The 25,505-nt window shown below is 45.5% G+C and overlaps 18 non-coding genes and 2 pseudogenes across 18 annotated transcripts; all 20 read left to right on the top strand.

Annotated features, from left to right (window-relative positions):
* The first annotated feature begins 706 nt into the window (after positions 1–706).
* On the top strand, positions 707–897 carry LOC141186434 (U2 spliceosomal RNA). Its single transcript, XR_012260713.1, has one exon. It is a non-coding gene; the product is annotated as a U2 spliceosomal RNA (small nuclear RNA).
* A 1,119-nt stretch (positions 898–2,016) lies between these two features.
* On the top strand, positions 2,017–2,207 carry LOC141185010 (U2 spliceosomal RNA). Its single transcript, XR_012259712.1, has one exon. It is a non-coding gene; the product is annotated as a U2 spliceosomal RNA (small nuclear RNA).
* A 1,122-nt stretch (positions 2,208–3,329) lies between these two features.
* LOC141186432 (U2 spliceosomal RNA) lies at positions 3,330–3,520 on the top strand. The gene has a single exon (XR_012260711.1). It is a non-coding gene; the product is annotated as a U2 spliceosomal RNA (small nuclear RNA).
* Positions 3,521–4,639: 1,119 nt separating this feature from the next.
* Positions 4,640–4,830, top strand: LOC141186431 (U2 spliceosomal RNA). Its single transcript, XR_012260710.1, has one exon. It is a non-coding gene; the product is annotated as a U2 spliceosomal RNA (small nuclear RNA).
* Positions 4,831–5,953: 1,123 nt separating this feature from the next.
* Positions 5,954–6,144, top strand: LOC141186430 (U2 spliceosomal RNA). The gene has a single exon (XR_012260709.1). It is a non-coding gene; the product is annotated as a U2 spliceosomal RNA (small nuclear RNA).
* Positions 6,145–7,266: 1,122 nt separating this feature from the next.
* On the top strand, positions 7,267–7,358 carry LOC141186189 (U2 spliceosomal RNA; annotated as a pseudogene).
* A 794-nt stretch (positions 7,359–8,152) lies between these two features.
* LOC141185912 (U2 spliceosomal RNA) lies at positions 8,153–8,339 on the top strand. The gene has a single exon (XR_012260502.1). It is a non-coding gene; the product is annotated as a U2 spliceosomal RNA (small nuclear RNA).
* A 1,121-nt stretch (positions 8,340–9,460) lies between these two features.
* LOC141186429 (U2 spliceosomal RNA) lies at positions 9,461–9,651 on the top strand. Its single transcript, XR_012260708.1, has one exon. It is a non-coding gene; the product is annotated as a U2 spliceosomal RNA (small nuclear RNA).
* Positions 9,652–10,772: 1,121 nt separating this feature from the next.
* On the top strand, positions 10,773–10,864 carry LOC141186188 (U2 spliceosomal RNA; annotated as a pseudogene).
* A 794-nt stretch (positions 10,865–11,658) lies between these two features.
* Positions 11,659–11,845, top strand: LOC141185911 (U2 spliceosomal RNA). Its single transcript, XR_012260501.1, has one exon. It is a non-coding gene; the product is annotated as a U2 spliceosomal RNA (small nuclear RNA).
* Positions 11,846–12,967: 1,122 nt separating this feature from the next.
* Positions 12,968–13,158, top strand: LOC141186428 (U2 spliceosomal RNA). The gene has a single exon (XR_012260707.1). It is a non-coding gene; the product is annotated as a U2 spliceosomal RNA (small nuclear RNA).
* Positions 13,159–14,282: 1,124 nt separating this feature from the next.
* LOC141187504 (U2 spliceosomal RNA) lies at positions 14,283–14,473 on the top strand. Its single transcript, XR_012261684.1, has one exon. It is a non-coding gene; the product is annotated as a U2 spliceosomal RNA (small nuclear RNA).
* Positions 14,474–15,596: 1,123 nt separating this feature from the next.
* Positions 15,597–15,787, top strand: LOC141186427 (U2 spliceosomal RNA). The gene has a single exon (XR_012260706.1). It is a non-coding gene; the product is annotated as a U2 spliceosomal RNA (small nuclear RNA).
* Positions 15,788–16,909: 1,122 nt separating this feature from the next.
* LOC141186425 (U2 spliceosomal RNA) lies at positions 16,910–17,100 on the top strand. The gene has a single exon (XR_012260705.1). It is a non-coding gene; the product is annotated as a U2 spliceosomal RNA (small nuclear RNA).
* Positions 17,101–18,224: 1,124 nt separating this feature from the next.
* LOC141186424 (U2 spliceosomal RNA) lies at positions 18,225–18,415 on the top strand. Its single transcript, XR_012260704.1, has one exon. It is a non-coding gene; the product is annotated as a U2 spliceosomal RNA (small nuclear RNA).
* Positions 18,416–19,536: 1,121 nt separating this feature from the next.
* On the top strand, positions 19,537–19,727 carry LOC141186423 (U2 spliceosomal RNA). Its single transcript, XR_012260703.1, has one exon. It is a non-coding gene; the product is annotated as a U2 spliceosomal RNA (small nuclear RNA).
* A 1,121-nt stretch (positions 19,728–20,848) lies between these two features.
* LOC141186422 (U2 spliceosomal RNA) lies at positions 20,849–21,039 on the top strand. Its single transcript, XR_012260702.1, has one exon. It is a non-coding gene; the product is annotated as a U2 spliceosomal RNA (small nuclear RNA).
* A 1,119-nt stretch (positions 21,040–22,158) lies between these two features.
* LOC141184169 (U2 spliceosomal RNA) lies at positions 22,159–22,349 on the top strand. Its single transcript, XR_012258950.1, has one exon. It is a non-coding gene; the product is annotated as a U2 spliceosomal RNA (small nuclear RNA).
* A 1,119-nt stretch (positions 22,350–23,468) lies between these two features.
* On the top strand, positions 23,469–23,659 carry LOC141184167 (U2 spliceosomal RNA). Its single transcript, XR_012258948.1, has one exon. It is a non-coding gene; the product is annotated as a U2 spliceosomal RNA (small nuclear RNA).
* Positions 23,660–24,778: 1,119 nt separating this feature from the next.
* On the top strand, positions 24,779–24,969 carry LOC141186420 (U2 spliceosomal RNA). The gene has a single exon (XR_012260700.1). It is a non-coding gene; the product is annotated as a U2 spliceosomal RNA (small nuclear RNA).
* The last annotated feature ends 536 nt before the right edge of the window (positions 24,970–25,505 follow it).

The following is a 25,505-nucleotide window of genomic DNA, read 5'->3' as shown; positions in this document are numbered from 1 at the left end:
AGCTAACAGGTATGTGAGCTGGTTACTCTGCTGCGCTTAAAATTTCTTTTTTGGTTTGCTACAATGCCTTTTCTGAAACGTAGTCTCCCTCTGCTGGAACACTGACTTCTTTCATTTAATGCCTGCAGACTATAAAAGAGAAACCAACCCAAAAAGTTTGGTTGATTAGTCTGTGGCATTCTTTTAAACTGTTGCTTATGGCGGTCTCTGTGAGCTTCTCAGTGACATTCAGCCATCCAGGTATCCCGCCTGCAGTAGACGGAATGTGGCAATGGAACGCTGGCTGCGCGTGTCATAATAGGCTCTGAGCCTTTATATACCTGCGCACAGCAGCAGCCACCTTCAGTCTGCTGCTGGACAGCCAGCAGCAGCAGCAGCAGGAGAGGTAATTAATCAGCAACCCTCCTGCTAAGGGTAGACAGCTGCTCGTTCCACCCCCCCCCCCCGCCTTAATTGGTTCTCCTCCCTTCCAACGGTGTTGAGGCGGGTGGGAACAGCCGGGGGTTGAGGGTACTGTGCTAAAAGAGGTGGAGTTATGCAGATCTAAAACGCGTGGATTGCAGCAGCAGCAAGCCGAAAAGTGCAGGCATGTGAGGGATCTAGGGGTTGACAGCATGTCTTCTTAACGGGAGTCCAGGTGGCCATCTCCACAAATGGACTTTTCAGAATCCTTGGGTGGCACCGTAGTCGGAAACCAATTCTGGTTATCGCTTCTCGGCCTTTTGGCTAAGATCAAGTGTAGTATCTGTTCTTATCAGTTTAATATCTGATACGTCCCCTATCTGGGGACCATATATTAAATGGATTTTTAGAACAGGGAGATGGAAAAAGAGCTTGCTCTGTCCACTCCACGCATTGACCTGGTATTGCAGTATCTCCAGGACCGGTGCACCCCTTCTTTAATGCAGTTTCTAAAATCAGAAAGAATTGAATTCAATGCTTTTTGTTCATTTTGCTTGTTTGTCGGATTTTGGGATGGACTCTTTGGCTTTGCTTTTCTTCTCCTCATTGGATTTTTCATGTTAAAAGTTGCAGAAGCCAGATGACAAGCTCATTTTGGTTCAACTTCAGCAACTGTGCATTGCATTGCCATGTAATGTAATGTAATGCAATGCTATCTATCTAGCTCTCCCTCTATACTTCCTTTTGGATAAACAGACATATTAGGCAAGCATTTTGGAGCTTTCACCTAAATAACTACAGGTGGTGAGATAAGCTGCACAATATAATTGACCTTTCAGTATATTGTTGCACACACACCATCTATTTAGCAAATGCCCTTCTTATCAACAGCAGCCTTTTAAACTCACCTGAGCTAACAGGTATGTGAGCTGGTTACTCTGCTGCGCTTAAAATTTCTTTTTTGGTTTGCTACAATGCCTTTTCTGAAACGTTGTCTCCCTCTGCTGGAACACTGACTTCTTTCATTTAATGCCTGCAGACTATAAAAGAGAAACCAACCCAAAAAGTTTGGTTGATTAGTCTGTGGCATTCTTTTAAACTGTTGCTTATGGCGGTCTCTGTGAGCTTCTCAGTGACATTCAGCCATCCAGGTATCCCGCCTGCAGTAGACGGAATGTGGCAATGGAACGCTGGCTGCGCGTGTCATAATAGGCTCTGAGCCTTTATATACCTGCGCACAGCAGCAGCCACCTTCAGTCTGCTGCTGGACAGCCAGCAGCAGCAGCAGCAGGAGAGGTAATTAATCAGCAACCCTCCTGCTAAGGGTAGACAGCTGCTCGTTCCACCCCCCCCCGCCTTAATTGGTTCTCCTCCCTTCCAACGGTGTTGAGGCGGGTGGGAACAGCCGGGGGTTGAGGGTACTGTGCTAAAAGAGGTGGAGTTATGCAGATCTAAAACGCGTGGATTGCAGCAGCAGCAAGCCGAAAAGTGCAGGCATGTGAGGGATCTAGAGGTTGACAGCATGTCTTCTTAACGGGAGTCAAGGTGGCCATCTCCACAAATGGACTTTTCAGAATCCTTGGGTGGCACCGTAGTCGGAAACCAATTCTGGTTATCGCTTCTCGGCCTTTTGGCTAAGATCAAGTGTAGTATCTGTTCTTATCAGTTTAATATCTGATACGTCCCCTATCTGGGGACCATATATTAAATGGATTTTTAGAACAGGGAGATGGAAAAAGAGCTTGCTCTGTCCACTCCACGCATTGAACTGGTATTGCAGTATCTCCAGGACCGGTGCACCCCTTCTTTAATGCATTTTCTAAAATCAGAAAGAATTGAATTCAATGCTTTTTGTTCATTTTGCTTGTTTGTCGGATTTTGGGATGGACTCTTTGGCTTTGCTTTTCTTCTCCTCATTGGATTTTTCATGTTAAAAGTTGCAGAAGCCAGATGACAAGCTCATTTTGGTTCAACTTCAGCAACTGTGCATTGCATTGCCATGTAATGTAATGTAATGCAATGCTATCTATCTAGCTCTCCCTCTATACTTCCTTTTGGATAAACAGACATATTAGGCAAGCATTTTGGAGCTTTCACCTAAATAACTACAGGTGGTGAGATAAGCTGCACAATATAATTGACCTTTCAGTATATTGTTGCACACACACCATCTATTTAGCAAATGCCCTTGTTATCAACAGCAGCCTTTTAAACTCACCTGAGCTAACAGGTATGTGAGCTGGTTACTCTGCTGCGCTTAAAATTTCTTTTTTGGTTTGCTACAATGCCTTTTCTGAAACGTTGTCTCCCTCTGCTGGAACACTGACTTCTTTCATTTAATGCCTGCAGACTATAAAAGAGAAACCAACCCAAAAAGTTTGGTTGATTAGTCTGTGGCATTCTTTTAAACTGTTGCTTATGGCGGTCTCTGTGAGCTTCTCAGTGACATTCAGCCATCCAGGTATCCCGCCTGCAGTAGACGGAATGTGGCAATGGAACGCTGGCTGCGCGTGTCATAATAGGCTCTGAGCCTTTATATACCTGCGCACAGCAGCAGCCACCTTCAGTCTGCTGCTGGACAGCCAGCAGCAGCAGCAGCAGGAGAGGTAATTAATCAGCAACCCTCCTGCTAAGGGTAGACAGCTGCTCGTTCCACCCCCCCCCCCCGCCTTAATTGGTTCTCCTCCCTTCCAACGGTGTTGAGGCGGGTGGGAACAGCCGGGGGTTGAGGGTACTGTGCTAAAAGAGGTGGAGTTATGCAGATCTAAAACGCGTGGATTGCAGCAGCAGCAAGCCGAAAAGTGCAGGCATGTGAGGGATCTAGAGGTTGACAGCATGTCTTCTTAACGGGAGTCCAGGTGGCCATCTCCACAAATGGACTTTTCAGAATCCTTGGGTGGCACCGTAGTCGGAAACCAATTCTGGTTATCGCTTCTCGGCCTTTTGGCTAAGATCAAGTGTAGTATCTGTTCTTATCAGTTTAATATCTGATACGTCCCCTATCTGGGGACCATATATTAAATGGATTTTTAGAACAGGGAGATGGAAAAAGAGCTTGCTCTGTCCACTCCACGCATTGACCTGGTATTGCAGTATCTCCAGGACCGGTGCACCCCTTCTTTAATGCAGTTTCTAAAATCAGAAAGAATTGAATTCAATGCTTTTTGTTCATTTTGCTTGTTTGTCGGATTTTGGGATGGACTCTTTGGCTTTGCTTTTCTTCTCCTCATTGGATTTTTCATGTTAAAAGTTGCAGAAGCCAGATGACAAGCTCATTTTGGTTCAACTTCAGCAACTGTGCATTGCATTGCCATGTAATGTAATGTAATGCAATGCTATCTATCTAGCTCTCCCTCTATACTTCCTTTTGGATAAACAGACATATTAGGCAAGCATTTTGGAGCTTTCACCTAAATAACTACAGGTGGTGAGATAAGCTGCACAATATAATTGACCTTTCAGTATATTGTTGCACACACACCATCTATTTAGCAAATGCCCTTGTTATCAACAGCAGCCTTTTAAACTCACCTGAGCTAACAGGTATGTGAGCTGGTTACTCTGCTGCGCTTAAAATTTCTTTTTTGGTTTGCTACAATGCCTTTTCTGAAACGTTGTCTCCCTCTGCTGGAACACTGACTTCTTTCATTTAATGCCTGCAGACTATAAAAGAGAAACCAACCCAAAAAGTTTGGTTGATTAGTCTGTGGCATTCTTTTAAACTGTTGCTTATGGCGGTCTCTGTGAGCTTCTCAGTGACATTCAGCCATCCAGGTATCCCGCCTGCAGTAGACGGAATGTGGCAATGGAACGCTGGCTGCGCGTGTCATAATAGGCTCTGAGCCTTTATATACCTGCGCACAGCAGCAGCCACCTTCAGTCTGCTGCTGGACAGCCAGCAGCAGCAGCAGCAGGAGAGGTAATTAATCAGCAACCCTCCTGCTAAGGGTAGACAGCTGCTCGTTCCACCCCCCCCCACCTTAATTGGTTCTCCTCCCTTCCAACGGTGTTGAGGCGGGTGGGAACAGCCGGGGGTTGAGGGTACTGTGCTAAAAGAGGTGGAGTTATGCAGATCTAAAACGCGTGGATTGCAGCAGCAGCAAGCCGAAAAGTGCAGGCATGTGAGGGATCTAGAGGTTGACAGCATGTCTTCTTAACGGGAGTCCAGGTGGCCATCTCCACAAATGGACTTTTCAGAATCCTTGGGTGGCACCGTAGTCGGAAACCAATTCTGGTTATCGCTTCTCGGCCTTTTGGCTAAGATCAAGTGTAGTATCTGTTCTTATCAGTTTAATATCTGATACGTCCCCTATCTGGGGACCATATATTAAATGGATTTTTAGAACAGGGAGATGGAAAAAGAGCTTGCTCTGTCCACTCCACGCATTGACCTGGTATTGCAGTATCTCCAGGACCGGTGCACCCCTTCTTTAATGCAGTTTCTAAAATCAGAAAGAATTGAATTCAATGCTTTTTGTTCATTTTGCTTGTTTGTCGGATTTTGGGATGGACTCTTTGGCTTTGCTTTTCTTCTCCTCATTGGATTTTTCATGTTAAAAGTTGCAGAAGCCAGATGACAAGCTCATTTTGGTTCAACTTCAGCAACTGTGCATTGCATTGCCATGTAATGTAATGTAATGCAATGCTATCTATCTAGCTCTCCCTCTATACTTCCTTTTGGATAAACAGACATATTAGGCAAGCATTTTGGAGCTTTCACCTAAATAACTACAGGTGGTGAGATAAGCTGCACAATATAATTGACCTTTCAGTATATTGTTGCACACACACCATCTATTTAGCAAATGCCCTTGTTATCAACAGCAGCCTTTTAAACTCACCTGAGCTAACAGGTATGTGAGCTGGTTACTCTGCTGCGCTTAAAATTTCTTTTTTGGTTTGCTACAATGCCTTTTCTGAAACGTTGTCTCCCTCTGCTGGAACACTGACTTCTTTCATTTAATGCCTGCAGACTATAAAAGAGAAACCAACCCAAAAAGTTTGGTTGATTAGTCTGTGACATTCTTTTAAACTGTTGCTTATGGTGGTCTCTGTGAGCTTCTCAGTGACATTGAGCCATCCAGGTATCCCGCCTGCAGTAGACGGAATGTGGCAATGGAACGCTGGCTGCGCGTGTCATAATAGGCTCTGAGCCTTTATATACCTGCGCACAGCAGCAGCCACCTTCAGTCTGCTGCTGGACAGCCAGCAGCAGCAGCAGCAGGAGAGGTAATTAATCAGCAACCCTCCTGCTAAGGGTAGACAGCTGCTCGTTCCACCCCCCCCCCCCCGCCTTAATTGGTTCTCCTCCCTTCCAACGGTGTTGAGGCGGGTGGGAACAGCCGGGGGTTGAGGGTACTGTGCTAAAAGAGGTGGAGTTATGCAGATCTAAAACGCGTGGATTGCAGCAGCAGCAAGCCGAAAAGTGCAGGCATGTGAGGGATCTAGAGGTTGACAGCATGTCTTCTTAACGGGAGTCCAGGTGGCCATCTCCACAAATGGACTTTTCAGAATCCTTGGGTGGCACCGTAGTCGGAAACCAATTCTGGTTATCGCTTCTCGGCCTTTTGGCTAAGATCAAGTGTAGTATCTGTTCTTATCAGTTTAATATCTGATACGTCCCCTATCTGGGGACCATATATTAAATGGATTTTTAGAACAGGGAGATGGAAAAAGAGCTTGCTCTGTCCACTCCACGCATTGACCTGGTATTGCAGTATCTCCAGGACCGGTGCACCCCTTCTTTAATGCAGTTTCTAAAATCAGAAAGAATTGAATTCAATGCTTTTTGTTCATTTTGCTTGTTTGTCGGATTTTGGGATGGACTCTTTGGCTTTGCTTTTCTTCTCCTCATTGGATTTTTCATGTTAAAAGTTGCAGAAGCCAGATGACAAGCTCATTTTGGTTCAACTTCAGCAACTGTGCATTGCATTGCCATGTAATGTAATGTAATGCAATGCTATCTATCTAGCTCTCCCTCTATACTTCCTTTTGGATAAACAGACATATTAGGCAAGCATTTTGGAGCTTTCACCTAAATAACTACAGGTGGTGAGATAAGCTGCACAATATAATTGACCTTTCAGTATATTGTTGCACACACACCATCTATTTAGCAAATGCCCTTGTTATCAACAGCAGCCTTTTAAACTCACCTGAGCTAACAGGTATGTGAGCTGGTTACTCTGCTGCGCTTAAAATTTCTTTTTTGTTTTTCTACAATTCCTTTTCTGAAACGTTGTCTCCCTCTGCTGGAACACTGACTTCTTTCATTTAATGCCTGCAGACTATAAAAGAGAAACCAACCCAAAAAGTTTGGTTGATTAGTCTGTGGCATTCTTTTAAACTGTTGCTTATGGCGGTCTCTGTGAGCTTCTCAGTGACATTCAGCCATCCAGGTATCCCGCCTGCAGTAGACGGAATGTGGCAATGGAACGCTGGCTGCGCGTGTCATAATAGGCTCTGAGCCTTTATATACCTGCGCACAGCAGCAGCCACCTTCAGTCTGCTGCTGGACAGCCAGCAGCAGCAGCAGCAGGAGAGGTAATTAATCAGCAACCCTCCTGCTAAGGGTAGACAGCTGCTCGTTCCACCCCCCCCCCCCGCCTTAATTGGTTCTCCTCCCTTCCAACGGTGTTGAAGCGGGTGGGAACAGCCGGGGGTTGAGGGTACTGTGCTAAAAGAGGTGGAGTTATGCAGATCTAAAACGCGTGGATTGCAGCAGCAGCAAGCCGAAAAGTGCAGGCATGTGAGGGATCTAGAGGTTGACAGCATGTCTTCTTAACGGGAGTCCAGGTGGCCATCTCCACAAATGGACTTTTCAGAATCCTTGGGTGGCACCGTAGTCGGAAACCAATTCTGGTTATCGCTTCTCGGCCTTTTGGCTAAGATCAAGTGTAGTATCTTTCGAAAAGGCGGTTTTGGATGTTGGCCGCCCTAGTAGATTGATACATTATGCACACTGGGGTTTAGGCGCTTGTTAGTACGCCAGGTGGCTAATATAGTCATCTGGTGGAAAGCATGGCCCCCCAGGATCGACGCCATTGGGCCGGGGAAGATCGAAAGCCCGAAGTGTGAAGTGCCCCAGGAGTGGTGACCCTGGGGTGCCTTAACTCACTGGGATTGGGAACCCCACTTGAGTTTATGGCACATTTGCACTAGCACTTCAATATTTCTTTCTTCACACACACCCTTATTCCGGGCCTTCTGGCCTTAGGATGGGGAATTTTTCAATTCCCGGTCGAAGGTCCGGGCAGTATTATACTGTGAAACCTTCACTATTTATTTAATTTTTTTTTGTCACTGTGTGTCCACTTTTTCACGTGTGTCCACGTCCTTACTAGGATTTTGTCGGGATGCGGTTCCCTTACGGGTTCCTCTCTTGGCAGGTCTAGGGGGGGAGTGTGTGGCCATCAGGTTCCGCTCTCCCCTGAACCCCACTGGCTCTCCTCTTTCGGGAGGAGAGCGTTGTTGGCTCCCCTCTTCCGGGAGGGGAGCACAGTCTTTGGCTCCCAGTGCCTTGCTCGGGTGAGAACTCGGGCAGGTATTGGGGGTAAGATTGGGTCGCCTCTGGCTCCGGCTGGAGGTGGCTATTTGTCCCTGTTCCTCGCTGTGGCCTTCTGGCTCGGAGGGACGGGGAATGGTTTGGGGGACCCTTCTCCTTTTGGAGAGGGTTTCAAGAAGACCAGCATCCTAGTGCACTTTTTTTTGTGGCACTTGTCACTTTTTTAAGCGCACTCGGGTTTTGTACACGAATTCGGGCTTTCGATAAAAAAAAAAAAAAATCTGTTCTTATCAGTTTAATATCTGATACGTCCCCTATCTGGGGACCATATATTAAATGGATTTTTAGAACAGGGAGATGGAAAAAGAGCTTGCTCTGTCCACTCCACGCATTGACCTGGTATTGCAGTATCTCCAGGACCGGTGCACCCCTTCTTTAATGCAGTTTCTAAAATCAGAAAGAATTGAATTCAATGCTTTTTGTTCATTTTGCTTGTTTGTCGGATTTTGGGATGGACTCTTTGGCTTTGCTTTTCTTCTCCTCATTGGATTTTTCATGTTAAAAGTTGCAGAAGCCAGATGACAAGCTCATTTTGGTTCAACTTCAGCAACTGTGCATTGCATTGCCATGTAATGTAATGTAATGCAATGCTATCTATCTAGCTCTCCCTCTATACTTCCTTTTGGATAAACAGACATATTAGGCAAGCATTTTGGAGCTTTCACCTAAATAACTACAGGTGGTGAGATAAGCTGCACAATATAATTGACCTTTCAGTATATTGTTGCACACACACCATCTATTTAGCAAATGCCCTTGTTATCAACAGCAGCCTTTTAAACTCACCTGAGCTAACAGGTATGTGAGCTGGTTACTCTGCTGCGCTTAAAATTTCTTTTTTGGTTTGCTACAATGCCTTTTCTGAAACGTTGTCTCCCTCTGCTGGAACACTGACTTCTTTCATTTAATGCCTGCAGACTATAAAAGAGAAACCAACCCAAAAAGTTTGGTTGATTAGTCTGTGACATTCTTTTAAACTGTTGCTTATGGTGGTCTCTGTGAGCTTCTCAGTGACATTCAGCCATCCAGGTATCCCGCCTGCAGTAGACGGAATGTGGCAATGGAACGCTGGCTGCGCGTGTCATAATAGGCTCTGAGCCTTTATATACCTGCGCACAGCAGCAGCCACCTTCAGTCTGCTGCTGGACAGCCAGCAGCAGCAGCAGCAGGAGAGGTAATTAATCAGCAACCCTCCTGCTAAGGGTAGACAGCTGCTCGTTCCACCCCCCCCCCCGCCTTAATTGGTTCTCCTCCCTTCCAACGGTGTTGAGGCGGGTGGGAACAGCCGGGGGTTGAGGGTACTGTGCTAAAAGAGGTGGAGTTATGCAGATCTAAAACGCGTGGATTGCAGCAGCAGCAAGCCGAAAAGTGCAGGCATGTGAGGGATCTAGAGGTTGACAGCATGTCTTCTTAACGGGAGTCCAGGTGGCCATCTCCACAAATGGACTTTTCAGAATCCTTGGGTGGCACCGTAGTCGGAAACCAATTCTGGTTATCGCTTCTCGGCCTTTTGGCTAAGATCAAGTGTAGTATCTGTTCTTATCAGTTTAATATCTGATACGTCCCCTATCTGGGGACCATATATTAAATGGATTTTTAGAACAGGGAGATGGAAAAAGAGCTTGCTCTGTCCACTCCACGCATTGACCTGGTATTGCAGTATCTCCAGGACCGGTGCACCCCTTCTTTAATGCAGTTTCTAAAATCAGAAAGAATTGAATTCAATGCTTTTTGTTCATTTTGCTTGTTTGTCGGATTTTGGGATGGACTCTTTGGCTTTGCTTTTCTTCTCCTCATTGGATTTTTCATGTTAAAAGTTGCAGAAGCCAGATGACAAGCTCATTTTGGTTCAACTTCAGCAACTGTGCATTGCATTGCCATGTAATGTAATGTAATGCAATGCTATCTATCTAGCTCTCCCTCTATACTTCCTTTTGGATAAACAGACATATTAGGCAAGCATTTTGGAGCTTTCACCTAAATAACTACAGGTGGTGAGATAAGCTGCACAATATAATTGACCTTTCAGTATATTGTTGCACACACACCATCTATTTAGCAAATGCCCTTGTTATCAACAGCAGCCTTTTAAACTCACCTGAGCTAACAGGTATGTGAGCTGGTTACTCTGCTGCGCTTAAAATTTCTTTTTTGTTTTTCTACAATTCCTTTTCTGAAACGTTGTCTCCCTCTGCTGGAACACTGACTTCTTTCATTTAATGCCTGCAGACTATAAAAGAGAAACCAACCCAAAAAGTTTGGTTGATTAGTCTGTGGCATTCTTTTAAACTGTTGCTTATGGCGGTCTCTGTGAGCTTCTCAGTGACATTCAGCCATCCAGGTATCCCGCCTGCAGTAGACGGAATGTGGCAATGGAACGCTGGCTGCGCGTGTCATAATAGGCTCTGAGCCTTTATATACCTGCGCACAGCAGCAGCCACCTTCAGTCTGCTGCTGGACAGCCAGCAGCAGCAGCAGCAGGAGAGGTAATTAATCAGCAACCCTCCTGCTAAGGGTAGACAGCTGCTCGTTCCACCCCCCCCCCCGCCTTAATTGGTTCTCCTCCCTTCCAACGGTGTTGAAGCGGGTGGGAACAGCCGGGGGTTGAGGGTACTGTGCTAAAAGAGGTGGAGTTATGCAGATCTAAAACGCGTGGATTGCAGCAGCAGCAAGCCGAAAAGTGCAGGCATGTGAGGGATCTAGAGGTTGACAGCATGTCTTCTTAACGGGAGTCCAGGTGGCCATCTCCACAAATGGACTTTTCAGAATCCTTGGGTGGCACCGTAGTCGGAAACCAATTCTGGTTATCGCTTCTCGGCCTTTTGGCTAAGATCAAGTGTAGTATCTTTCGAAAAGGCGGTTTTGGATGTTGGCCGCCCTAGTAGATTGATACATTATGCACACTGGGGTTTAGGCGCTTGTTAGTACGCCAGGTGGCTAATATAGTCATCTGGTGGAAAGCATGGCCCCCCAGGATCGACGCCATTGGGCCGGGGAAGATCGAAAGCCCGAAGTGTGAAGTGCCCCAGGAGTGGTGACCCTGGGGTGCCTTAACTCACTGGGATTGGGAACCCCACTTGAGTTTATGGCACATTTGCACTAGCACTTCAATATTTCTTTCTTCACACACACCCTTATTCCGGGCCTTCTGGCCTTAGGATGGGGAATTTTTCAATTCCCGGTCGAAGGTCCGGGCAGTATTATACTGTGAAACCTTCACTATTTATTTAATTTTTTTTTGTCACTGTGTGTCCACTTTTTCACGTGTGTCCACGTCCTTACTAGGATTTTGTCGGGATGCGGTTCCCTTACGGGTTCCTCTCTTGGCAGGTCTAGGGGGGGAGTGTGTGGCCATCAGGTTCCGCTCTCCCCTGAACCCCACTGGCTCTCCTCTTTCGGGAGGAGAGCGTTGTTGGCTCCCCTCTTCCGGGAGGGGAGCACAGTCTTTGGCTCCCAGTGCCTTGCTCGGGTGAGAACTCGGGCAGGTATTGGGGGTAAGATTGGGTCGCCTCTGGCTCCGGCTGGAGGTGGCTATTTGTCCCTGTTCCTCGCTGTGGCCTTCTGGCTCGGAGGGACGGGGAATGGTTTGGGGGACCCTTCTCCTTTTGGGGAGGGTTTCAAGAAGACCAGCATCCTAGTGCACTTTTTTTTGTGGCACTTGTCACTTTTTTAAGCGCACTCGGGTTTTGTACACGAATTCGGGCTTTCGATAAAAAAAAAAAAAAATCTGTTCTTATCAGTTTAATATCTGATACGTCCCCTATCTGGGGACCATATATTAAATGGATTTTTAGAACAGGGAGATGGAAAAAGAGCTTGCTCTGTCCACTCCACGCATTGACCTGGTATTGCAGTATCTCCAGGACCGGTGCACCCCTTCTTTAATGCAGTTTCTAAAATCAGAAAGAATTGAATTCAATGCTTTTTGTTCATTTTGCTTGTTTGTCGGATTTTGGGATGGACTCTTTGGCTTTGCTTTTCTTCTCCTCATTGGATTTTTCATGTTAAAAGTTGCAGAAGCCAGATGACAAGCTCATTTTGGTTCAACTTCAGCAACTGTGCATTGCATTGCCATGTAATGTAATGTAATGCAATGCTATCTATCTAGCTCTCCCTCTATACTTCCTTTTGGATAAACAGACATATTAGGCAAGCATTTTGGAGCTTTCACCTAAATAACTACAGGTGGTGAGATAAGCTGCACAATATAATTGACCTTTCAGTATATTGTTGCACACACACCATCTATTTAGCAAATGCCCTTGTTATCAACAGCAGCCTTTTAAACTCACCTGAGCTAACAGGTATGTGAGCTGGTTACTCTGCTGCGCTTAAAATTTCTTTTTTGGTTTGCTACAATGCCTTTTCTGAAACGTTGTCTCCCTCTGCTGGAACACTGACTTCTTTCATTTAATGCCTGCAGACTATAAAAGAGAAACCAACCCAAAAAGTTTGGTTGATTAGTCTGTGGCATTCTTTTAAACTGTTGCTTATGGCGGTCTCTGTGAGCTTCTCAGTGACATTCAGCCATCCAGGTATCCCGCCTGCAGTAGACGGAATGTGGCAATGGAACGCTGGCTGCGCGTGTCATAATAGGCTCTGAGCCTTTATATACCTGCGCACAGCAGCAGCCACCTTCAGTCTGCTGCTGGACAGCCAGCAGCAGCAGCAGCAGGAGAGGTAATTAATCAGCAACCCTCCTGCTAAGGGTAGACAGCTGCTCGTTCCACCCCCCCCCCCCGCCTTAATTGGTTCTCCTCCCTTCCAACGGTGTTGAGGCGGGTGGGAACAGCCGGGGGTTGAGGGTACTGTGCTAAAAGAGGTGGAGTTATGCAGATCTAAAACGCGTGGATTGCAGCAGCAGCAAGCCGAAAAGTGCAGGCATGTGAGGGATCTAGAGGTTGACAGCATGTCTTCTTAACGGGAGTCCAGGTGGCCATCTCCACAAATGGACTTTTCAGAATCCTTGGGTGGCACCGTAGTCGGAAACCAATTCTGGTTATCGCTTCTCGGCCTTTTGGCTAAGATCAAGTGTAGTATCTGTTCTTATCAGTTTAATATCTGATACGTCCCCTATCTGGGGACCATATATTAAATGGATTTTTAGAACAGGGAGATGGAAAAAGAGCTTGCTCTGTCCACTCCACGCATTGACCTGGTATTGCAGTATCTCCAGGACCGGTGCACCCCTTCTTTAATGCGGTTTCTAAAATCAGAAAGAATTGAATTCAATGCTTTTTGTTCATTTTGCTTGTTTGTCGGATTTTGGGATGGACTCTTTGGCTTTGCTTTTCTTCTCCTCATTGGATTTTTCATGTTAAAAGTTGCAGAAGCCAGATGACAAGCTCATTTTGGTTCAACTTCAGCAACTGTGCATTGCATTGCCATGTAATGTAATGTAATGCAATGCTATCTATCTAGCTCTCCCTCTATACTTCCTTTTGGATAAACAGACATATTAGGCAAGCATTTTGGAGCTTTCACCTAAATAACTACAGGTGGTGAGATAAGCTGCACAATATAATTGACCTTTCAGTATATTGTTGCACACACACCATCTATTTAGCAAATGCCCTTGTTATCAACAGCAGCCTTTTAAACTCACCTGAGCTAACAGGTATGTGAGCTGGTTACTCTGCTGCGCTTAAAATTTCTTTTTTGGTTTGCTACAATGCCTTTTCTGAAACGTTGTCTCCCTCTGCTGGAACACTGACTTCTTTCATTTAATGCCTGCAGACTATAAAAGAGAAACCAACCCAAAAAGTTTGGTTGATTAGTCTGTGGCATTCTTTTAAACTGTTGCTTATGGCGGTCTCTGTGAGCTTCTCAGTGACATTCAGCCATCCAGGTATCCCGCCTGCAGTAGACGGAATGTGGCAATGGAACGCTGGCTGCGCGTGTCATAATAGGCTCTGAGCCTTTATATACCTGCGCACAGCAGCAGCCACCTTCAGTCTGCTGCTGGACAGCCAGCAGCAGCAGCAGCAGGAGAGGTAATTAATCAGCAACCCTCCTGCTAAGGGTAGACAGCTGCTCGTTCCACCCCCCCCCCCCCCGCCTTAATTGGTTCTCCTCCCTTCCAACGGTGTTGAGGCGGGTGGGAACAGCCGGGGGTTGAGGGTACTGTGCTAAAAGAGGTGGAGTTATGCAGATCTAAAACGCGTGGATTGCAGCAGCAGCAAGCCGAAAAGTGCAGGCATGTGAGGGATCTAGAGGTTGACAGCATGTCTTCTTAACGGGAGTCCAGGTGGCCATCTCCACAAATGGACTTTTCAGAATCCTTGGGTGGCACCGTAGTCGGAAACCAATTCTGGTTATCGCTTCTCGGCCTTTTGGCTAAGATCAAGTGTAGTATCTGTTCTTATCAGTTTAATATCTGATACGTCCCCTATCAGGGGACCATATATTAAATGGATTTTTAGAACAGGGAGATGGAAAAAGAGCTTGCTCTGTCCACTCCACGCATTGACCTGGTATTGCAGTATCTCCAGGACCGGTGCACCCCTTCTTTAATGCAGTTTCTAAAATCAGAAAGAATTGAATTCAATGCTTTTTGTTCATTTTGCTTGTTTGTCGGATTTTGGGATGGACTCTTTGGCTTTGCTTTTCTTCTCCTCATTGGATTTTTCATGTTAAAAGTTGCAGAAGCCAGATGACAAGCTCATTTTGGTTCAACTTCAGCAACTGTGCATTGCATTGCCATGTAATGTAATGTAATGCAATGCTATCTATCTAGCTCTCCCTCTATACTTCCTTTTGGATAAACAGACATATTAGGCAAGCATTTTGGAGCTTTCACCTAAATAACTACAGGTGGTGAGATAAGCTGCACAATATAATTGACCTTTCAGTATATTGTTGCACACACACTATCTATTTAGCAAATGCCCTTGTTATCAACAGCAGCCTTTTAAACTCACCTGAGCTAACAGGTATGTGAGCTGGTTACTCTGCTGCGCTTAAAATTTCTTTTTTGGTTTGCTACAATGCCTTTTCTGAAACGTTGTCTCCCTCTGCTGGAACACTGACTTCTTTCATTTAATGCCTGCAGACTATAAAAGAGAAACCAACCCAAAAAGTTTGGTTGATTAGTCTGTGGCATTCTTTTAAACTGTTGCTTATGGCGGTCTCTGTGAGCTTCTCAGTGACATTCAGCCATCCAGGTATCCCGCCTGCAGTAGACGGAATGTGGCAATGGAACGCTGGCTGCGCGTGTCATAATAGGCTCTGAGCCTTTATATACCTGCGCACAGCAGCAGCCACCTTCAGTCTGCTGCTGGACAGCCAGCAGCAGCAGCAGCAGGAGAGGTAATTAATCAGCAACCCTCCTGCTAAGGGTAGACAGCTGCTCGTTCCACCCCCCCCCCCCCGCCTTAATTGGTTCTCCTCCCTTCCAACGGTGTTGAGGCGGGTGGGAACAGCCGGGGGTTGAGGGTACTGTGCTAAAAGAGGTGGAGTTATGCAGATCTAAAACGCGTGGATTGCAGCAGCAGCAAGCCGAAAAGTGCAGGCATGTGAGGGATCTAGAGGTTGACAGCATGTCTTCTTAACGGGAGTCCAGGTGGCCATCTCCACAAATGGACTTTTCAGAATCCTTGGGTGGCACCGTAGTCGGAAACCAATTCTGGTTATCGCTTCTCGGCCTTTTGGCTAAGATCAAGTGTAGTATCTGTTCTTATCAGTTTAATATCTGATACGTCCCCTATCTGGGGACCATATATTAAATGGATTTTTAGAACAGGGAGATGGAAAAAGAGCTTGCTCTGTCCACTCCACGCATTGACCTGGTATTGCAGTATCTCCAGGACCGGTGCACCCCTTCTTTAATGCAGTTTCTAAAATCAGAAAGAATTGAATTCAATGCTTTTTGTTCATTTTGCTTGTTTGTCGGATTTTGGGATGGACTCTTTGGCTTTGCTTTTCTTCTCCTCATTGGATTTTTCATGTTAAAAGTTGCAGAAGCCAGATGACAAGCTCATTTTGGTTCAACTTCAGCAACTGTGCATTGCATTGCCATGTAATGTAATGTAATGCAATGCTATCTATCTAGCTCTCCCTCTATACTTCCTTTTGGATAAACAGACATATTAGGCAAGCATTTTGGAGCTTTCACCTAAATAACTACAGGTGGTGAGATAAGCTGCACAATATAATTGACCTTTCAGTATATTGTTGCACACACACTATCTATTTAGCAAATGCCCTTGTTATCAACAGCAGCCTTTTAAACTCACCTGAGCTAACAGGTATGTGAGCTGGTTACTCTGCTGCGCTTAAAATTTCTTTTTTGGTTTGCTACAATGCCTTTTCTGAAACGTTGTCTCCCTCTGCTGGAACACTGACTTCTTTCATTTAATGCCTGCAGACTATAAAAGAGAAACCAACCCAAAAAGTTTGGTTGATTAGTCTGTGGCATTCTTTTAAACTGTTGCTTATGGCGGTCTCTGTGAGCTTCTCAGTGACATTCAGCCATCCAGGTATCCCGCCTGCAGTAGACGGAATGTGGCAATGGAACGCTGGCTGCGCGTGTCATAATAGGCTCTGAGCCTTTATATACCTGCGCACAGCAGCAGCCACCTTCAGTCTGCTGCTGGACAGCCAGCAGCAGCAGCAGCAGGAGAGGTAATTAATCAGCAACCCTCCTGCTAAGGGTAGACAGCTGCTCGTTCCACCCCCCCCCCCCGCCTTAATTGGTTCTCCTCCCTTCCAACGGTGTTGAGGCGGGTGGGAACAGCCGGGGGTTGAGGGTACTGTGCTAAAAGAGGTGGAGTTATGCAGATCTAAAACGCGTGGATTGCAGCAGCAGCAAGCCGAAAAGTGCAGGCATGTGAGGGATCTAGAGGTTGACAGCATGTCTTCTTAACGGGAGTCCAGGTGGCCATCTCCACAAATGGAGTTTTCAGAATCCTTGGGTGGCACCGTAGTCGGAAACCAATTCTGGTTATCGCTTCTCGGCCTTTTGGCTAAGATCAAGTGTAGTATCTGTTCTTATCAGTTTAATATCTGATACGTCCCCTATCTGGGGACCATATATTAAATGGATTTTTAGAACAGGGAGATGGAAAAAGAGCTTGCTCTGTCCACTCCACGCATTGACCTGGTATTGCAGTATCTCCAGGACCGGTGCACCCCTTCTTTAATGCAGTTTCTAAAATCAGAAAGAATTGAATTCAATGCTTTTTGTTCATTTTGCTTGTTTGTCGGATTTTGGGATGGACTCTTTGGCTTTGCTTTTCTTCTCCTCATTGGATTTTTCATGTTAAAAGTTGCAGAAGCCAGATGACAAGCTCATTTTGGTTCAACTTCAGCAACTGTGCATTGCATTGCCATGTAATGTAATGTAATGCAATGCTATCTATCTAGCTCTCCCTCTATACTTCCTTTTGGATAAACAGACATATTAGGCAAGCATTTTGGAGCTTTCACCTAAATAACTACAGGTGGTGAGATAAGCTGCACAATATAATTGACCTTTCAGTATATTGTTGCACACACACCATCTATTTAGCAAATGCCCTTGTTATCAACAGCAGCCTTTTAAACTCACCTGAGCTAACAGGTATGTGAGCTGGTTACTCTGCTGCGCTTAAAATTTCTTTTTTGGTTTGCTACAATGCCTTTTCTGAAACGTTGTCTCCCTCTGCTGGAACACTGACTTCTTTCATTTAATGCCTGCAGACTATAAAAGAGAAACCAATCCAAAAAGTTTGGTTGAAAAGTCTGTGGCATTCTTTTAAACTGTTGCTTATGGCGGTCTCTGTGAGCTTCTCAGTGACATTCAGCCATCCAGGTATCCCGCCTGCAGTAGACGGAATGTGGCAATGGAACGCTGGCTGCGCGTGTCATAATAGGCTCTGAGCCTTTATATACCTGCGCACAGCAGCAGCCACCTTCAGTCTGCTGCTGGACAGCCAGCAGCAGCAGCAGCAGGAGAGGTAATTAATCAGCAACCCTCCTGCTAAGGGTAGACAGCTGCTCGTTCCACACCCCCCCCCCCCGCCTTAATTGGTTCTCCTCCCTTCCAACGGTGTTGAGGCGGGTGGGAACAGCCGGGGGTTGAGGGTACTGTGCTAAAAGAGGTGGAGTTATGCAGATCTAAAACGCGTGGATTGCAGCAGCAGCAAGCCGAAAAGTGCAGGCATGTGAGGGATCTAGAGGTTGACAGCATGTCTTCTTAACGGGAGTCCAGGTGGCCATCTCCACAAATGGACTTTTCAGAATCCTTGGGTGGCACCGTAGTCGGAAACCAATTCTGGTTATCGCTTCTCGGCCTTTTGGCTAAGATCAAGTGTAGTATCTGTTCTTATCAGTTTAATATCTGATACGTCCCCTATCTGGGGACCATATATTAAATGGATTTTTAGAACAGGGAGATGGAAAAAGAGCTTGCTCTGTCCACTCCACGCATTGACCTGGTATTGCAGTATCTCCAGGACCGGTGCACCCCTTCTTTAATGCAGTTTCTAAAATCAGAAAGAATTGAATTCAATGCTTTTTGTTCATTTTGCTTGTTTGTCGGATTTTGGGATGGACTCTTTGGCTTTGCTTTTCTTCTCCTCATTGGATTTTTCATGTTAAAAGTTGCAGAAGCCAGATGACAAGCTCATTTTGGTTCAACTTCAGCAACTGTGCATTGCATTGCCATGTAATGTAATGTAATGCAATGCTATCTATCTAGCTCTCCCTCTATACTTCCTTTTGGATAAACAGACATATTAGGCAAGCATTTTGGAGCTTTCACCTAAATAACTACAGGTGGTGAGATAAGCTGCACAATATAATTGACCTTTCAGTATATTGTTGCACACACACCATCTATTTAGCAAATGCCCTTGTTATCAACAGCAGCCTTTTAAACTCACCTGAGCTAACAGGTATGTGAGCTGGTTACTCTGCTGCGCTTAAAATTTCTTTTTTGGTTTGCTACAATGCCTTTTCTGAAACGTTGTCTCCCTCTGCTGGAACACTGACTTCTTTCATTTAATGCCTGCAGACTATAAAAGAGAAACCAACCCAAAAAGTTTGGTTGATTAGTCTGTGGCATTCTTTTAAACTGTTGCTTATGGCAATCTCTGTGAGCTTCTCAGTGACATTCAGCCATCCAGGTATCCCGCCTGCAGTAGACGGAATGTGGCAATGGAACGCTGGCTGCACGTGTCATAATAGGCTCTGAGCCTTTATATACCTGCGCACAGCAGCAGCCACCTTCAGTCTGCTGCTGGACAGCCAGCAGCAGCAGCAGCAGGAGAGGTAATTAATCAGCAACCCTCCTGCTAAGGGTAGACAGCTGCTCGTTCCACCCCCCCCCCCGCCTTAATTGGTTCTCCTCCCTTCCAACGGTGTTGAGGCGGGTGGGAACAGCCGGGGGTTGAGGGTACTGTGCTAAAAGAGGTGGAGTTATGCAGATCTAAAACGCGTGGATTGCAGCAGCAGCAAGCCGAAAAGTGCAGGCATGTGAGGGATCTAGAGGTTGACAGCATGTCTTCTTAACGGGAGTCCAGGTGGCCATCTCCACAAATGGACTTTTCAGAATCCTTGGGTGGCACCGTAGTCGGAAACCAATTCTGGTTATCGCTTCTCGGCCTTTTGGCTAAGATCAAGTGTAGTATCTGTTCTTATCAGTTTAATATCTGATACGTCCCCTATCTGGGGACCATATATTAAATGGATTTTTAGAACAGGGAGATGGAAAAAGAGCTTGCTCTGTCCACTCCACGCATTGACCTGGTATTGCAGTATCTCCAGGACCGGTGCACCCCTTCTTTAATGCAGTTTCTAAAATCAGAAAGAATTGAATTCAATGCTTTTTGTTCATTTTGCTTGTTTGTCGGATTTTGGGATGGACTCTTTGGCTTTGCTTTTCTTCTCCTCATTGGATTTTTCATGTTAAAAGTTGCAGAAGCCAGATGACAAGCTCATTTTGGTTCAACTTCAGCAACTGTGCATTGCATTGCCATGTAATGTAATGTAATGCAATGCTATCTATCTAGCTCTCCCTCTATACTTCCTTTTGGATAAACAGACATATTAGGCAAGCATTTTGGAGCTTTCACCTAAATAACTACAGGTGGTGAGATAAGCTGCACAATATAATTGACCTTTCAGTATATTGTTGCACACACACCATCTATTTAGCAAATGCCCTTGTTATCAACAGCAGCCTTTTAAACTCACCTGAGCTAACAGGTATGTGAGCTGGTTACTCTGCTGCGCTTAAAATTTCTTTTTTGGTTTGCTACAATGCCTTTTCTGAAACGTTGTCTCCCTCTGCTGGAACACTGACTTCTTTCATTTAATGCCTGCAGACTATAAAAGAGAAACCAACCCAAAAAGTTTGGTTGATTAGTCTGTGGCATTCTTTTAAACTGTTGCTTATGGCGGTCTCTGTGAGCTTCTCAGTGACATTCAGCCATCCAGGTATCCCGCCTGCAGTAGACGGAATGTGGCAATGGAACGCTGGCTGCGCGTGTCATAATAGGCTCTGAGCCTTTATATACCTGCGCACAGCAGCAGCCACCTTCAGTCTGCTGCTGGACAGCCAGCAGCAGCAGCAGCAGGAGAGGTAATTAATCAGCAACCCTCCTGCTAAGGGTAGACAGCTGCTCGTTCCACCCCCCCCCCCGCCTTAATTGGTTCTCCTCCCTTCCAACGGTGTTGAGGCGGGTGGGAACAGCCGGGGGTTGAGGGTACTGTGCTAAAAGAGGTGGAGTTATGCAGATCTAAAACGCGTGGATTGCAGCAGCAGCAAGCCGAAAAGTGCAGGCATGTGAGGGATCTAGAGGTTGACAGCATGTCTTCTTAACGGGAGTCCAGGTGGCCATCTCCACAAATGGACTTTTCAGAATCCTTGGGTGGCACCGTAGTCGGAAACCAATTCTGGTTATCGCTTCTCGGCCTTTTGGCTAAGATCAAGTGTAGTATCTGTTCTTATCAGTTTAATATCTGATACGTCCCCTATCTGGGGACCATATATTAAATGGATTTTTAGAACAGGGAGATGGAAAAAGAGCTTGCTCTGTCCACTCCACGCATTGACCTGGTATTGCAGTATCTCCAGGACCGGTGCACCCCTTCTTTAATGCAGTTTCTAAAATCAGAAAGAATTGAATTCAATGCTTTTTGTTCATTTTGCTTGTTTGTCGGATTTTGGGATGGACTCTTTGGCTTTGCTTTTCTTCTCCTCATTGGATTTTTCATGTTAAAAGTTGCAGAAGCCAGATGACAAGCTCATTTTGGTTCAACTTCAGCAACTGTGCATTGCATTGCCATGTAATGTAATGTAATGCAATGCTATCTATCTAGCTCTCCCTCTATACTTCCTTTTGGATAAACAGACATATTAGGCAAGCATTTTGGAGCTTTCACCTAAATAACTACAGGTGGTGAGATAAGCTGCACAATATAATTGACCTTTCAGTATATTGTTGCACACACACCATCTATTTAGCAAATGCCCTTGTTATCAACAGCAGCCTTTTAAACTCACCTGAGCTAACAGGTATGTGAGCTGGTTACTCTGCTGCGCTTAAAATTTCTTTTTTGGTTTGCTACAATGCCTTTTCTGAAACGTTGTCTCCCTCTGCTGGAACACTGACTTCTTTCATTTAATGCCTGCAGACTATAAAAGAGAAACCAACCCAAAAAGTTTGGTTGATTAGTCTGTGGCATTCTTTTAAACTGTTGCTTATGGCGGTCTCTGTGAGCTTCTCAGTGACATTCAGCCATCCAGGTATCCCGCCTGCAGTAGACGGAATGTGGCAATGGAACGCTGGCTGCGCGTGTCATAATAGGCTCTGAGCCTTTATATACCTGCGCACAGCAGCAGCCACCTTCAGTCTGCTGCTGGACAGCCAGCAGCAGCAGCAGCAGGAGAGGTAATTAATCAGCAACCCTCCTGCTAAGGGTAGACAGCTGCTCGTTCCACCCCCCCCCGCCTTAATTGGTTCTCCTCCCTTCCAACGGTGTTGAGGCGGGTGGGAACAGCCGGGGGTTGAGGGTACTGTGCTAAAAGAGGTGGAGTTATGCAGATCTAAAACGCGTGGATTGCAGCAGCAGCAAGCCGAAAAGTGCAGGCATGTGAGGGATCTAGAGGTTGACAGCATGTCTTCTTAACGGGAGTCCAGGTGGCCATCTCCACAAATGGACTTTTCAGAATCCTTGGGTGGCACCGTAGTCGGAAACCAATTCTGGTTATCGCTTCTCAGCCTTTTGGCTAAGATCAAGTGTAGTATCTGTTCTTATCAGTTTAATATCTGATACGTCCCCTATCTGGGGACCATATATTAAATGGATTTTTAGAACAGGGAGATGGAAAAAGAGCTTGCTCTGTCCACTCCACGCATTGACCTGGTATTGCAGTATCTCCAGGACCGGTGCACCCCTTCTTTAATGCAGTTTCTAAAATCAGAAAGAATTGAATTCAATGCTTTTTGTTCATTTTGCTTGTTTGTCGGATTTTGGGATGGACTCTTTGGCTTTGCTTTTCTTCTCCTCATTGGATTTTTCATGTTAAAAGTTGCAGAAGCCAGATGACAAGCTCATTTTGGTTCAACTTCAGCAACTGTGCATTGCATTGCCATGTAATGTAATGTAATGCAATGCTATCTATCTAGCTCTCCCTCTATACTTCCTTTTGGATAAACAGACATATTAGGCAAGCATTTTGGAGCTTTCACCTAAATAACTACAGGTGGTGAGATAAGCTGCACAATATAATTGACCTTTCAGTATATTGTTGCACACACACCATCTATTTAGCAAATGCCCTTGTTATCAACAGCAGCCTTTTAAACTCACCTGAGCTAACAGGTATGTGAGCTGGTTACTCTGCTGCGCTTAAAATTTCTTTTTTGGTTTGCTACAATGCCTTTTCTGAAACGTTGTCTCCCTGTGCTGGAACACTGACTTCTTTCATTTAATGCCTGCAGACTATAAAAGAGAAACCAACCCAAAAAGTTTGGTTGATTAGTCTGTGGCATTCTTTTAAACTGTTGCTTATGGCGGTCTCTGTGAGCTTCTCAGTGACATTCAGCCATCCAGGTATCCCGCCTGCAGTAGACGGAAAGTGGCAATGGAACGCTGGCTGCGCGTGTCATAATAGGCTCTGAGCCTTTATATACCTGCGCAAAGCAGCAACCACCTTCAGTCTGCTGCTGGACAGCCAGCAGCAGCAGCAGCAGGAGAGGTAATTAATCAGCAACCCTCCTGCTAAGGGTAGACAGCTGCTCGTTCCACCCCCCCCCGCCTTAATTGGTTCTCCTCCCTTCCAACGGTGTTGAGGCGGGTGGGAACAGCCGGGGGTTGAGGGTACTGTGCTAAAAGAGGTGGAGTTATGCAGATCTAAAACGCGTGGATTGCAGCAGCAGCAAGCCGAAAAGTGCAGGCATGTGAGGGATCTAGAGGTTGACAGCATGTCTTCTTAACGGGAGTCCAGGTGGCCATCTCCACAAATGGACTTTTCAGAATCCTTGGGTGGCACCGTAGTCGGAAACCAATTCTGGTTATCGCTTCTCAGCCTTTTGGCTAAGATCAAGTGTAGTATCTGTTCTTATCAGTTTAATATCTGATACGTCCCCTATCTGGGGACCATATATTAAATGGATTTTTAGAACAGGGAGATGGAAAAAGAGCTTGCTCTGTCCACTCCACGCATTGACCTGGTATTGCAGTATCTCCAGGACCGGTGCACCCCTTCTTTAATGCAGTTTCTAAAATCAGAAAGAATTGAATTCAATGCTTTTTGTTCATTTTGCTTGTTTGTCGGATTTTGGGATGGACTCTTTGGCTTTGCTTTTCTTCTCCTCATTGGATTTTTCATGTTAAAAGTTGCAGAAGCCAGATGACAAGCTCATTTTGGTTCAACTTCAGCAACTGTGCATTGCATTGCCATGTAATGTAATGTAATGCAATGCTATCTATCTAGCTCTCCCTCTATACTTCCTTTTGGATAAACAGACATATTAGGCAAGCATTTTGGAGCTTTCACCTAAATAACTACAGGTGGTGAGATAAGCTGCACAATATAATTGACCTTTCAGTATATTGTTGCACACACACCATCTATTTAGCAAATGCCCTTGTTATCAACAGCAGCCTTTTAAACTCACCTGAGCTAACAGGTATGTGAGCTGGTTACTCTGCTGCGCTTAAAATTTCTTTTTTGGTTTGCTACAATGCCTTTTCTGAAACGTTGTCTCCCTCTGCTGGAACACTGACTTCTTTCATTTAATGCCTGCAGACTATAAAAGAGAAACCAACCCAAAAAGTTTGGTTGATTAGTCTGTGGCATTCTTTTAAACTGTTGCTTATGGCGGTCTCTGTGAGCTTCTCAGTGACATTCAGCCATCCAGGTATCCCGCCTGCAGTAGACGGAAAGTGGCAATGGAACGCTGGCTGCGCGTGTCATAATAGGCTCTGAGCCTTTATATACCTGCGCAAAGCAGCAACCACCTTCAGTCTGCTGCTGGACAGCCAGCAGCAGCAGCAGCAGGAGAGGTAATTAATCAGCAACCCTCCTGCTAAGGGTAGACAGCTGCTCGTTCCACCCCCCCCCGCCTTAATTGGTTCTCCTCCCTTCCAACGGTGTTGAGGCGGGTGGGAACAGCCGGGGGTTGAGGGTACTGTGCTAAAAGAGGTGGAGTTATGCAGATCTAAAATGCGTGGATTGCCGCAGCAGCAAGCCGAAAAGTGCAGGCATGTGAGGGATCTAGAGGTTGACAGCATGTCTTCTTAACGGGAGTCCAGGTGGCCATCTCCACAAATGGACTTTTCAGAATCCTTGGGTGGCACCGTAGTCGGAAACCAATTCTGGTTATCGCTTCTCGGCCTTTTGGCTAAGATCAAGTGTAGTATCTGTTCTTATCAGTTTAATATCTGATACGTCCCCTATCTGGGGACCATATATTAAATGGATTTTTAGAACAGGGAGATGGAAAAAGAGCTTGCTCTGTCCACTCCACGCATTGACCTGGTATTGCAGTATCTCCAGGACCGGTGCACCCCTTCTTTAATGCAGTTTCTAAAATCAGAAAGAATTGAATTCAATGCTTTTTGTTCATTTTGCTTGTTTGTCGGATTTTGGGATGGACTCTTTGGCTTTGCTTTTCTTCTCCTCATTGGATTTTTCATGTTAAAAGTTGCAGAAGCCAGATGACAAGCTCATTTTGGTTCAACTTCAGCAACTGTGCATTGCATTTCCATGTAATGTAATGTAATGCAATGCTATCTATCTAGCTCTCCCTCTATACTTCCTTTTGGATAAACAGACATATTAGGCAAGCATTTTGGAGCTTTCACCTAAATAACTACAGGTGGTGAGATAAGCTGCACAATATAATTGACCTTTCAGTATATTGTTGCACACACACCATCTATTTAGCAAATGCCCTTGTTATCAACAGCAGCCTTTTAAACTCACCTGAGCTAACAAGTATGTGAGCTGGTTACTCTGCTGCGCTTAAAATTTCTTTTTTGGTTTGCTACAATGCCTTTTCTGAAACGTTGTCTCCCTCTGCTGGAACACTGACTTCTTTCATTTAAT

Source organism: Phyllobates terribilis, unplaced genomic scaffold (assembly GCF_046119375.1).
Source record: "Phyllobates terribilis strain yellow unplaced genomic scaffold, ASM4611937v1 Scaffold_40__1_contigs__length_11209783, whole genome shotgun sequence".
NCBI lineage: Eukaryota > Metazoa > Chordata > Amphibia > Anura > Dendrobatidae > Phyllobates > Phyllobates terribilis.
The sequence above is the reverse complement of the archived record's forward strand: the minus strand, read 5'-3'. Positions and strand labels throughout refer to the sequence as shown.